General features: G+C 38.2%; 1 long non-coding RNA gene across 1 annotated transcript in view; it reads left to right on the plus strand.

Moving 5' to 3' along the window:
* Window positions 1-931: 931 nt before the first annotated feature.
* Window positions 932-13,422, plus strand: part of LOC128852724 (uncharacterized) — a 29,970-nt gene continuing 17,479 nt past the window's right edge. Inside the window, exons 1-3 of the long non-coding RNA XR_008450734.1 lie at window positions 932-2,025; window positions 4,083-4,160; window positions 4,843-4,913. This is a non-coding gene — a long non-coding RNA (uncharacterized LOC128852724). The remainder of the gene's footprint in view (window positions 2,026-4,082; window positions 4,161-4,842; window positions 4,914-13,422) is intronic.

Raw genomic sequence — 13,422 nt, forward strand, 5'->3', positions numbered from 1 at the left:
GCGTTAATTATTTTTCACTAGTCATTTCCTCTAATCCTTCCACAACTTTGAAAAGACTGATTTTGCCTGTTCTACTGATAAAGACAGGAGTCACTGTCTTTGTAGATTTCAGGAATGCTTTAGAAGGTACATTTGATGCACATGTGTTGGAACATATTCAGCAGAATCTATTTAATACTGTTTTTTGTCTGGTTGTAGCCTCAGAGATCAGATGCCCAGCCTGAGGTTATACAGCTAGCTCCGTCTGGCATAGTTCTCCAGTGCTGTTGAAAGAGACAGTCCCACCCTCCCTCCCTGTCACTGCCAGGTGCTCACCCTCTTCACCCTTGATCCTTGAGTAAGAGTGTGATCACGTCCTGAACCTAGAAAAACAGACCAGATTCAGCCTAAGAACAATTATTTTTACTTGGTAAGTTCTCAGTTGAATCAGGTTCCTGATCCAGCAGATCCAGTAGTGTCATTGGTGTCAGCCCAAGGTAAGAGCTAAGGACTAGGAACAGAGGGTACGGCCACACTCTACATGGCAGCTCATAATGATGTTTGGTTAAAATTATTTTATAATTAATTTCCTAATTATTACTTTTATGCTTTCCTTGAGAATGAAGCATGTTGAGTACTGTAACATGTCGCTCTGCTTGTATCTCACAAAAGCCTTTTATAGCTATTGTGTTAATATGCGTTTAATTAAAAGTAATAATGATATAGATGATTACTGTGAAAGCTTCCACTGAGCGTGGATATATGATCTTCACTGGAGTCATATATTTCCCCCACGCTCCTTTCTTGCTCTGGGGAGACTGATTGCTTCTGTTGCCTAAATCCACATATTCAGAAGTCTGCTGCTCTGTCTTTTTAGTTCCATTGAAGTTGTTTATGCATTTGTTCAGAGGTTGTAGCTGAAATTACTGAGTTTTTCCTTTAGGAATTCCAGTGCTCCATTGCAAATGCCTGAAAGGAAGCAGGGATGGGCTGCCTCTCCTTGGAACATGCTACTTGGTTTTTAACACACTTTTCCCTGTGTGCTTTCCCTGTGATTCCATATGGCAACTCTCCAGCATTGGGCTGAGAAGCAATTTCATATTTCATTGCATTTCTGTGCCAGCACTGCCTTGGACTCTGACTAATGCTAACCAGTGTAATTATCTGTGACTTCCCTCCTATGCTTTCCATTTCCACTGAATCCATTGAATGGTATTCTGCAGTTCACAAAAGTTATGAGTATGATATAGAAGAGAGCTGGAAGAGGGTACTGAGGATAAAAAAATGAGGTGGTAAACAAAGCAATTCCTACTAAATCAAATGCATAACATCTGAACTTGAGATTCTCCTCTGGACTCCCGTTAAAATCATTGAGGATTCTGCTTCTAGGCTTGCATGTCCAATGCTTTGATCTTTATTCTTGGAAGTCTGTGTTAGGACTTATCTTGGTCTGGTAAGGTATTTGAAATGTAAAGTGCTGAATAGTTTTTGCTTTTCTGCATGTGAGAACCAAAGGCAGCCTATTTTTTTTCCAAACAGATGGAAACAAAGTCCCTGTTCATACAGAGACATGTGGAGAGCCATGTGAAGATTCTTGTGTGAATAAGTCTTAAAATAACAATATCCACACTAGATAACATTTGTATCAATAGCAGGGATGTAAGATAGAAGGGGTAGTGGATTTCTGTATGAATTCCAGGAAAACAGGTCTGTGTATTTGTAAAGGAAAGGAGATCAAGAATCCCAGATAGTTGGAAGACTCTCATGTGCTTGCTAGACACAAAAGGTGCAGGTAAGTATCTCCTGGAGGTTCCCCTCAGCTCCACCTGTTGTTAGCAGGTGATGGGCAGAACCCAGAGTGTTTAGTGACCATATCCCAGATGGGCAGTATTGTTTCTTGCTTTTGTTTGTGCTGAATTTTAAGATTTTTCTTATCTACTTAATAGAAATGGATATATTTCTCAATTTCTGTTGTTAGCCTCTGACTTTGTGACTTCTGATGTGGAGGAATCCACAGACAAATGGCAACACAACTCGGGCAGGAAGGTAAGTTTCCTGAAGAGATTACATAGTGCATGTACCAAAAAAGAAGTGCTATAGAATTTGATGATGTTATAGGAATACTGGAAATACGCATATAAGGTATACACACTGAAAGAATAGCAAATCATGGAGAAAGCAAGTCATGCCAAGGGCATTGTTTATTGAAATAAATATCCTCTATCTTAATATTCACATATCTCTGTTGCTCCAGGAAACAGCAAAACAAAATCAGAAAAAGTGCCTCAAGACTAGTGTCTATACATTTCTCATGCAAATCTTTACTTTTTCATCTTTTTTTCTTTTTATTTGACCTTTGCTACACAGGATATGGAGGCAGCCACGTCATTGTTGCTGATCCCTTAATTAAGCACTCTCATAATGAGTTTAGCTGCAGATCTTCCTGATACAGAAATATAAATATATCCCTGAAAATTTTCTCTATATTTTCGTTAAAGTAAGTGCATTTTATCAGAGTTATTAGTTATGCTCTGTTATCTTAAAAAGAACTTGGAAGAAAAAATATACATTAAAAAGAGGAAACCCACAAGCTCCTCATTGTTAAGGTATTTATCGTAAAAATAAAACACAACCTAAAATATATCCTAGAGTAATTTGTGGAAAGACCCGAAGCTGGTTGAAACATTCCAATAAATGACAGTGATGTCACGAAATTAGAAGTTAAAATAACCCATTTTATGGTATATTTTTGACATTGCCATTTAAATAGCAAAATTAAGTGGCATCTGATGTTAATGGTATTATTTTGTATAGTGTTCCAAAGAATATGAAAATATACTGAGAGAAATCATTATCTCCTTATATTTTTATTCTCAGTTCCATGTAAAAAATAAACAAATCTAGACTTCTTAGAATTTCAGGCAAAATACAAAATCCATTTCTTGAATGTTTTTATTTGTAATTTTATTCCCCACTCCAAATCTGCAAGTAATATCTGCTACCACAGTGCCTGCCAGTTTGGATCACACTCTAAATTCTGCTGCAAGAGCATCATGGTTTTGGGAAACATTTATAAATAGCAAAATATAGTTTGCATGTGCTTAAACTGCAACGTGCTGTGATCATCTTCTCGAGTATCTACTTTTTAAGTTTTTTAATGACACTGGTCGCTTCTCTGATTCAAAGGTGACTGTGGGGACGCTTGCAGTGAGACCAAATGCTGCCATCGGAGCCACACTGTGGTCCTATGACAAACCTTGTGATACAGGATACAAACAATATTGATGCTTTAACTACTGCAAGATACCCCTACCACACAGCCCCCTCCTCCCTGTGTGTGCACATACACATATGCATTTCACCTCTAAGGCTGAAAATGTGCCTCCAGTCACGGTGGATGAAGACATTACCTGAGAACTGGTGATGCAGTAAACGCAAATGAGCCGCTGAATGAGACTCTGGAGTCTGAGGTTGCCTGTTCATAGTTTTCCAGAAGGTTATTGGTTTTGGTTGCCTGCAGAAACAGGAAGATTGCACGATGGTTAAAATCATCCTCTGAAAGTTGTTTTGCAAATGTGAAACCTGACTGAAATTCTGCTGTTTCACTTGTCCTGTGCGGAATTGTTAGTGAGCTGCTGAAACCTTCTACTGATCGTTTGTAGCTTGTGGGGCTCAGAAACAGTATCGGTGTAGTGGCAATAAAATAAAATGTTTAATAGTTCTGGAGAGACAAAGGACCTACTGTATTATGGTTGTGATTTAGACCTATATCTCAGTTCTGCTTTTTTCGCATCCTGCAAGCAAGAAGAGCGTTGTAGAATCCACCGAAGCTGAAAGTAGCAGAAGGTTCTTGAAGAATTTTGTGGTTCTTACACAGAGAAGTCAGAGTATGCAAAATTCTACCCTTTGCTTTACTACATAAAGAAACAATAATAAAAAATTGATACAGCACCTTATTTATTTACCCCAGATTTTCTCATGAGGAGAAAAAAATAATGGAATAGTCTTATGTCAATTATCAACCTTTGCTTTTTCCTGAACCCAGTCTACTAATGGCTGCTTTTGATTTTGTTTCCTGATTTTATTTATTTATTTGTTTCCAGGCTGGAAATATTATCCTGTTGCACTGTAAACAATCACTGAACCTTCTGAAGAGATTTCTCATCTGGGCTGTTTTCCTGGTGAGTTGCTTGAAGGCTGATGCTATAAAGATAATAGAATTAGCAGACCTAGCAGGCCTCATTATTTTTAATTACTATTACTGCTGCTCACACACTATGTTTAATTCAGTAAAACTGGAGTGGAGTGAGTGGAGAACCCGATAACTCTGTGTTTCAAAATGGGCCATCATAGAAGTGGCTGTTATCAAATCCTCCTGTGAATTATGTGTTTTTCAGATATATCTTTCTAATAATATTCTGGGTAAATCTCAGAAACTCAACAAAGCAAAGAAGAAAATGGAATGTGGGCCATAAATAGATCGAAATCTATTTTGGTTCATTTATCAAAGCAAAATCAATTGTTATTATTAGCCTATTATCATTATCCTTCCAGTGAGCTGGCTTTGTTTTAATCAATATTTCTAATTAGACTGCATCAAATACAGTTTTATATTGTAGCAACCTAGCTCAATGTAGGCTAAATTTATATGCGTATCAGTATCCATTCTTTTAATTCTGTCTTTACTAATAAGATATTGCTTTACATATAAGTAATAAGCAGCTGTGTTTCAAACAGCTTTGAAGCAGTTACACATACATCAGAGCTGATAATGGACCATCTACTATGTTGAAATGTTATTTGTCTTTTATTTGTTTGAACTGTGTGCTTTGAATAGCTCTGAAACTGTCACTGAATTTTCAGGTCACAGCACAGAGGAACTGAGGACCAGTGCTTTGTGCCATGGTTTCCATTGGCTCCTTTTGACTTGTAAAGTAAGTGTTCATGGAAGCAGACACAAATAGTCTATTTCCCAGTCCTTGGTCATTTCTTTTCATCCTGTAATTATCGGCAAGCTGTGGGTGTCTCCTTATTCTCATTCCCCTCTATGAACTTGGTGTTGCCGCTTTATATGCGCAGTGCTAACAGCAAAAGCAGAATTAGTCCATGCCTGGACTACCTTGCTCTCACGTCTTGCAGTGTCCAAAGCAGGGATTTCACAGCTTCTGAGAGAGCAACAAAAATGCACTTGTTTAACTTGTCAGGGTATTTTTTTTTATAGTGGCTGCCTATTAGAAGTCTCTGCAGATGATCCTCTTGTTCCCTTCCGTTAATATAAGTACAGCGTCTGTGCTATGGCTAAGAATAATTGTTTCGCTTCCCTGCAGGGATTTAAACGCTTGTTAATCATGCAATAGCAGTTTCCATAAGATATGTTTTCTGGGACGATAGGGTGGTTCTAGTTCAAACACTCATGACTCGGAACTATTCAAAATCTGCATATCTGCCCTAATTTATGAGTAAGAGAAGTCTTACCTTTACTGTGTTTTTTCCAAAGCACATGTACCTGTGGGTGGGTGTTTGCACACATGTTTATGCACGTGCATGTTTGCATATATAAATTGGAAGCTTTTCTTTGGCAGCCAATGAAAAGAAGAGATTTTTGTGAGAAGTCTGATTCTATTGCCTGTGTATGGAAGTCATTTTGGACAGTGAGGTCAGCAAGGGCACACTCTGTGCTGCATCTTTCCAAGTAATTCTCTTGTAGTTTAATTGATGTGACTCTAGGGCTGTATTTTGCATTTTAAAACAGTTCTAATCCTTTGCCTATTTACTTATGTGTCATAACTGGTCATCCAAACATTCCCCTTAGGAATGGACATATAAACTCAGAACAACCAAGCCTTCCTTGACCCTGATCTCCTAACTACACTCATGTATGCCATCATTTAAATATGCATTTGCTGTGGTTTGCACTCTGACAGGGTATTTTGTCTGGTTTGAGTCCCATATCTTCTCCAGTGTATCCTCTGAAGTCAGCTGTGGTTTTCAGCAATACTTTTATCATAAGGGCTGTTTAAAAGCATAAAAGCAATGTGACCATTGCCCCGGCAGGAACTGAAGTTCAAGTAACTATATAAAAACCTTATTCTGCTTACTTCTGTGCCAGCCATATGTGCAGTCGGTATAGATGTATGGAGTGCCAAAGAGAAAGTAGTTCTAGACCTGAAACAAGCAGGATCTCTATGTTTCAAGGGACATAAAATCAAAGACTGGATCACGATATATTTTTACACAGGACCAAATCTGAGTTATGAGTCAGAATAGATCTGATGATTCCTAACTTGTAAACAGATAAATCAGCATGTTTGTATTTTTTTCTGTATTTTGTACATTTAGTTGTGAACAGCTCTCATTTAATTGGAATATATGTACTATGTGCCTATATAAGGGCACAACGATGTAAGTTTTCTGTTCATCCCAGAATCATCCATGGACAGAGAGGGTACTTGACTGCTAATGCACGTTTGGCAGGCAGCTCTTCAGTTTGAAGTAGACTGCTACTTCAGAGAGCTCAGCAAATTGACTTGCCTCACCTCTTTGGTGTCTTGGTGTAAGCACCTCTTTTCCCATGGCCAACACAAAGAACCTTTGAGACGTGTTGTGTTTTCATTAGCACAAGTGAGCTTCTTATGCCAGTGGGTGAACTCCTTTAGACACTAGTGAAACACTTTAAGGAGACGATGATCTCTTGTAATAGATTTCTACATATATGCTGGAACAGATCTACCAGAGTTAAGAATAGTTTTATTCATATATATATTCAAATACATGTGCATTTTTACCCAAATGTGGTATGCTCTTAGGATAACAGGTTGAAGTAATTTTTGAGTATTAATTCTGTCACAGGAGTCCTGTGAGTCAAAGGACTAAATTATTCCACAGATGGTGAAACTGATGCCCCGGAATATTATGGTATAGACTTCTGAAGTGTAAAGAATTGAGATACCCTTTTGTCAAAGAATTTCAGTGGAATTTCCCAGTGGAATTCCTTTAGGCTCCATTACAAATACCATCTCAATAGCAGGCCAATGATCACAGAAAAGTTAATGGAGAAGTTGGAAAGAGAAACAGGTGTCTTTTCACCCAGATATCTTAATCTGAGACCTAATTATTTGACGAGTTCATCTGAGGACATAAGCTTCACAAATTTTGAAGTCAGGCAGATGGATAATATGCATAGTTAAACATGTGAATACTTTTCACAATATATTTGAAGATACCTGATTCTGCGCCTCCCACCTCCTCCTCATTTTTGGATTTTTTAGAGGCTTTATACAGTTCTCAATTAAGATGATTTCTCTACATGGTATAAAACACGCCTTGCAATAATAACTTCCATTCTCTAGTGCCTATATTTACTCTGGTGTCATAAGTGTTACAGACATTCATTAAGGATTGAGGTCTGTGATGAGAATTTTAGTGTTGTATGTATGTCAGAGCATTTTGTTCATCCGTAGAGATGAAGTATAGCATTTTCTCATGTGAAAGTACTCTGTAATTTAGAAAACTATAATTAGGTGGGTAAGTATTAATCTTAACATTCAGTACTCTCAAACGAGAATAATCAAGAATGCTAAGCTAGAAGTATCCTCCAAGTATTGAAGGCCCCGTGCCCGGAAGAGTCCAAGGCAAGGGTGGATGAGTCTTTGAGCAACCTGATGCAGTGGGAGGTGTCCCTGCCCATGGCAGTGGGGTTGCAAATGAATTATCTTAAGGTCTCGTCCAACCCAAACCAGTCTATAATTCTATGAAAAGTTGATTGTGTTTTCCTCTAAGCTATGTAGATGCTATTCTGCATATTTCAAACAGGTTTCTCATACTGCTTTGTCTATTCTAACTGAGCAGTCATTGAGTTAATATAGTCACACCAAAACTGATCAAAAGCTATCAAAATCCCTCCAGAATATTGGGGGGAAAGGGAGCTCTGTGAAGACTGAATGAGTGTATTCCTCATAATTAGAGAGATAATGGATACAAGAGTAAACTTTTAATTCTGATTTCAGTATTGTTGCGTGCACTTGGGTTCCTTCCTTGCTGATGGAATCCGAGATGACTTTTGCAATATAGGAAAGCGATGAGGTTTCTGGTAAATAGAACAACATACCGTCTTCTCTGTCGTGATATCCTAGTAGAGGGCAGATGTGGCAATGAAGACAGCAACAGAAGCACCTTTAAAAAGCAGGCTTAACAAAGGACAAAAGGCATTTGCTGAGTCAATCTTTGTTCAGTTAGCCATGTGATAAAACTGGTGGCTTGTTGATGTACTTGTCATGGGATTCAAGACTAGGTATGTCATTAGTTTCACAGTGCATAGCTGTGCTGCTGTGCGCACAATTGAAATCCTGCATTTGTAAGAGAGTTTGATGATACATAATATAGATTGGAGTTCATTTATGTGGGGGAGGGGGAAGGAGAGCTTTTAAGGTTTTAGTACCTCATGTGATGTTTACTTCTGGGAAAATAGCAATACAGTCAGTTCCGTAACATTTCTGTTCCTGTCATAGCTGAATACAGCCATGGCCAAATGGGTGATGTTTTACAAAGTTTAAATCTGTGTTGTAAATAGAAGAATACTGGAAACAGCATAGAGGAAAAAGTGTAATGCACATTAATCAGAAAAAAAATCACTACGATACCTGAATATTCACTCATTCCTTTGCTTCTGCAGTTTTTCTTCCAGGCTTTGGCATGTTAAGGCAATTTTAAGAGCATCTTTGTTTCAGACAAAAGTGATTTAAATACAGATTTGCATGCTCATTTGCGGCTCAGGTTAATTAAAGTTCAATAATTTGGGAGGTATTGAGAAATATGTGGAGTTTCAATGGGATGAACCTCTAAAAGATTTCAGTGATTTATCCATTCGTGTGCATTTGTGTGTGCATATAAAGTATAGTACTTAAACATCTATTACAGAAAACAGCACACTGGGGATTTGTGTAATAGATCATTTTAATGTGCGAATAGGTTACACTCCTAACTACCAGTTGGGAAGGGTTAGTTTGTATGGGAAGGGGAATAAAGTAAATGGCCAAGAAAATTTATAGTGTTGCAATTCCACAAAAATATTGATTAGAAGATGAAGAACTCAATTTTTATAAACTCAATCAACACTGATTGTTTGATATTCAGCTAGTAGGCTGTCAGGGAAAAGTAAGAGCTATAAGCCTCTGTGTGTGTAGAGAAGCAAGCTGGCAGTATTCTACGGAAAAAAAAAACCCAACCAAAAACCCTAATGTAATTTTCCAGAAGATTCAAAGTCTAAATATTTATCAGGGGAGAGACTGTCTATGTTTTGTTTTGTTTGTATTGCTATATAGTTGCCTGACTGGAAATTATATTTCCACAAGTAACTGCTGTATATATTGGCTTATATTTTATTATGCTAATATTCTGCTACTGTCCCTTATTTCCATAGTAATCATCTAATAATCCGTTCCACAAATAAGTAGGTTGCTGAAATCCATGTAGAGCTGTGAATGCTGTGGCCAAAGGTCAGTGCCAGGGGAGCTCTGCTCTGCAGTGTGCAGGTGCCACTCGCGTCACAGCCATTAAGTGCAAAACTAAAATCAATTCCACTGCATCTTTGCAAGCTGGCAAACACAGTAGTCATCTAAGCAGAAAAAAAGACACAGCTTGCAGACATGGTATGCCTTTATAAAGAGCTGGGCAGAGTCTGAAAGAAGTTTCACAGAGGCTGTGACTCTGGTTGTATCTCTAAAAGCAGCTGTGGTGGTGTCTCTGCTGCCACCATTCAGGACCTCTTTGCTGCATGGGTATATTGTGTCTGACTTGGCAACAACAGTCTGTTTGATACATTTGCTTAATGCAGAAAGGAAGTGTTTCAGAGTATGAATTTCTGACTCTGGGTTTAAAATTGCGAAGTGTGGCTCCTCCTCAGTCGTGGCTCTGTGCTTCCAGGCATTTCTGTGCTTCCAGGCGTTTCTGTGTTAGCCATCTTTCTCCACCTCCTCTTTTGGAAAATTGACTTTCCCTCTGTCATTGGCATCATACAGGAGGTGAACTCCTAGAAAGCTTTTCCTCCTGAACTTGACATGATCCATCAGAACGGAAGTGACGACAGTGCCTTTTAGGTCATTTAGTGAAAGAACAACCAAATAGTAGAATTTTTCAGTGGTTTGGGTTGGAAGGTGTCTTAAAGATCATCCAGTTCCAGCCACCCAGCAATAGGCAGGGACACCTCCCACTGGATCAGGTTGCTCATAACCTCACCAAACCTGGCCTTGAACACCTCCAGGGATGGGGCAGCCACAATCCCTCTGGGCAACCCGTAATAATCACTTTCTAAATATTAGTTGAATGTCAAATAGCTGCCATAACAATCATGGTTACTTTAAAGTCAAAGTCTAATTCCTGGTGAATTGAATAAAAGGGATAAAAGTCCTAAACGTGTTTGGCCCTTCACTGCAATTTAAGTATACGATTAAGTCTTATTTAGTCTTTATAAAAGTTGGTTGTTTATTTCTTCAGAGTTTTCACCTTATTTTGTTCTTATTGCTTTTATTAATTAGCAGTTTATAGGCTCAGTGGTATAAGGCACAGAAATGCCAGTGACAAGGGCCCACCAACCCTGACTGTGTCACACACATCACAAGTACTCGTCTTTCGCCTCAAAGCCTCGTATGCTTTCAGGGCCCCAGGCTTCCTGCTTTGGCACAGCTGACTGGAGCAAGAAAGAAGCTGTAATTTTCCCTGGAGATCCTCTCTCTTTCAAACAGTTTTTGGACTGGGGAGCGATCCATGGCTCTGAGGAGGGGTGAGGAGCTTCTCCTGCACTGCACATTGTAGGACCTGGGCTTTGTAGGATGCCTGTTGCCCACCTTGGCTGCTCTCTTCTCCGCATGCTTTCTTCATTCTGGATTGACTGTTGGATCACCTTAGTTTCCAATTCTTTCTGTCAACTTGTTTTGGGTTAAGACGGCCACCACCGAGTGCTCTTAATTTGACATTTTCTTTAGAAGCTATCAACATCCCTGGAAATAACATCTGTCAGGGAGGTGGCAAGCTGGGAATTGGGTGCCTGCCCAGCCATAGCATAACAAGACTGCAGGGCACAATTGACTAGAGTGAGCAGGAAAATTTCTGAGCCATTGATCCACAAGCTCACATAATGTGTGAAATTGAAAACGTAGCCTGTCAGAGGAAGCTAGCCATGTATTTTTAGATTATCCTCCAAAAACTACCCTTAACCATTGTTCAATAGAAAAGGTTCTTTGTACTTTTGCTGGGGACTATTTTGCATTTGGGTTTGTCATTTTTTTAATTATTTGCTATTGCTAAAGATAGTAATTTTTCTTTGGAATTGTTTTAGCAGGCTATTTTCTCTTTCATGTCATGTAGCTTTTTGCGTGAGCATGTATACATACGTAGTTGTTTACACAAACATTTTTCAGTGCCAGTGCTAAGAAGTATTTTGCGTTGCAGTGCTAAATGGTAGAAATAAACACTTGGCAGGACAAGAATGTCCCGAGACCTATTTAACAAGCATTGTCACCAAGATAAATGAACATGTAACTACATCCTTAGGAGAAGTAATGCTCATCCCATTTATTTTTGTATTATGCTTATAAATATCAGTTGACTTCAGTGGACTTCGTACTGACCAGCACATACGTGAAACAGCCCCAGAGGCTGTCATACATTCCTCTTCTGTCATTCTTCCCTTATTTTGAAGGGTTATTGCTGTGCCGGTGCTTTATCTCCTACAAGAAGCTTCCTAGTGGCTCTGCAGTTGGAGTCTGCAGCATGCCTGCTTGAAGGAGTTTCTCACCCTCTAAACAGATTTTTCTGTCTCATTTGCCAAAGGAAGCCATGAAATATGGTGGCTCGGCTGGGACAGCACAACCTTCCAGCACAGCTACCTCGTTCTTTAGTCCATCCACCGCTACTGAGCAGTAGCGATTACCTCTTGCATGAAGTCTTATTAGGTAAGTAGAGAACATTAGCTGTTCTGAGACTGGAATATTACCATCTCTCCTTTACCTGCGGAGGAGGAAGGGATGGCTGGGTGTACACTGACTGCTTTTGTGTTTGCAATCCTCTTCAAGTTTGGGAGAGTATCTTTTGGCCTATGTGCCAGCCTTCTTCCTAAGCCTTTTAGCATATCAAGTTTAGCATTTTTGTTCTTTTTCAGCATAAAATTGAAGTCATGACTCTTTACCATATGTGTTCTTTTTTTAAGCTGTATATAATTTGAGAAATGTGTGTTCCTATGTGTATAGATACATAGATACATCTAACAAACTACTATTTATTGGTGTCTGTCTCAAGTAAAATGAAACATCTTTTTTTACTACATCTTTAGTATCAGTAATGGTAATTACACAGGATATTTGAAATGAAAGATTTTCTATGAACCTCACTGAAGAGACAGCAGTTTTTCCTGTTAACTTTTACACAGATTGAAGAATGGAGCATGGTTAAGCACCTTCCACTTGCCTCTTGAACAATGAGAAACAAACTAGAATTCTAGCTTACCTGATGCTTTAAAGAGTGGGCTGATATACAAGAGAAATAATGACCTCTGAGGTTATTTTGCTAAGAAATAAAAAGTGATTCCAACCATAAACTCATGTGGCTTTTCCTACCATCTCTTATGAGTTTTCCTACAGAGAAATATTCTAATAATATTCTGTAAATATTCTATATTCTCAGTAGCAAAGGAATTAACTAGAAGAATCTAGAAAGTTATGACTTAATGTCTCAGTTTCCCTTTACTCTTAAAACCAATTTCTCAGGGATTCGGCCAATCCAGTTTGTGTCTAAGGTCAGCTATGGAAAGCAAATTCTGTTGGTTTGTTAAAATTATGAAATTTGTTTTTTAAAATGAGAGAAAAAGTCAGGAAGATATCCTTTAAATACACTCATTCATTCAACTAATGCACTCTTTATTCTAATATATATTAAAGTAAGAAAATAAGAAAAAGCCTTTGGTGAAGAAAATTCTGATGTTTCCTTCCTTCCATTTTGTACCAGCTGTCCGCAATCTCTTTTACACATGGTGGGAGAAAAATTCTGTGTGTAAAATCCAATAAGCATCAAAGGATCTTTTTATAATTATTTTATTTAAACTTTATTTTCTTTTTTATGCGTAACTAAACTGCAACTTTTTAATGCAGGTCTCTAGCCTGTAGCCTCCAATGTTCCTATGAAGATTAGTTTCTCAGTGTTTCAATATTGATGGTTCACATGTCAATTTCTGCTCTTTATGAACTACTTAATTGTTGTTATTGCACCATTATATAGATAATTACATTTCTCTGGATTTTAAAATGTTCCAATTTTGCTCGAGAAGTTAAAAAATAATAGTAATTCTTATTTTTATGCATTTCCCAAGAATTTATCAGACATTTTGCAGATGCAGAACAAAATTACACTTTACCTCAAATATCTTACAACTTAGGTAAATTTATTTTCAGATAC

Source organism: Cuculus canorus, chromosome 7 (assembly GCF_017976375.1).
Source record: "Cuculus canorus isolate bCucCan1 chromosome 7, bCucCan1.pri, whole genome shotgun sequence".
In the NCBI taxonomy this organism is placed as follows: domain Eukaryota; kingdom Metazoa; phylum Chordata; class Aves; order Cuculiformes; family Cuculidae; genus Cuculus; species Cuculus canorus.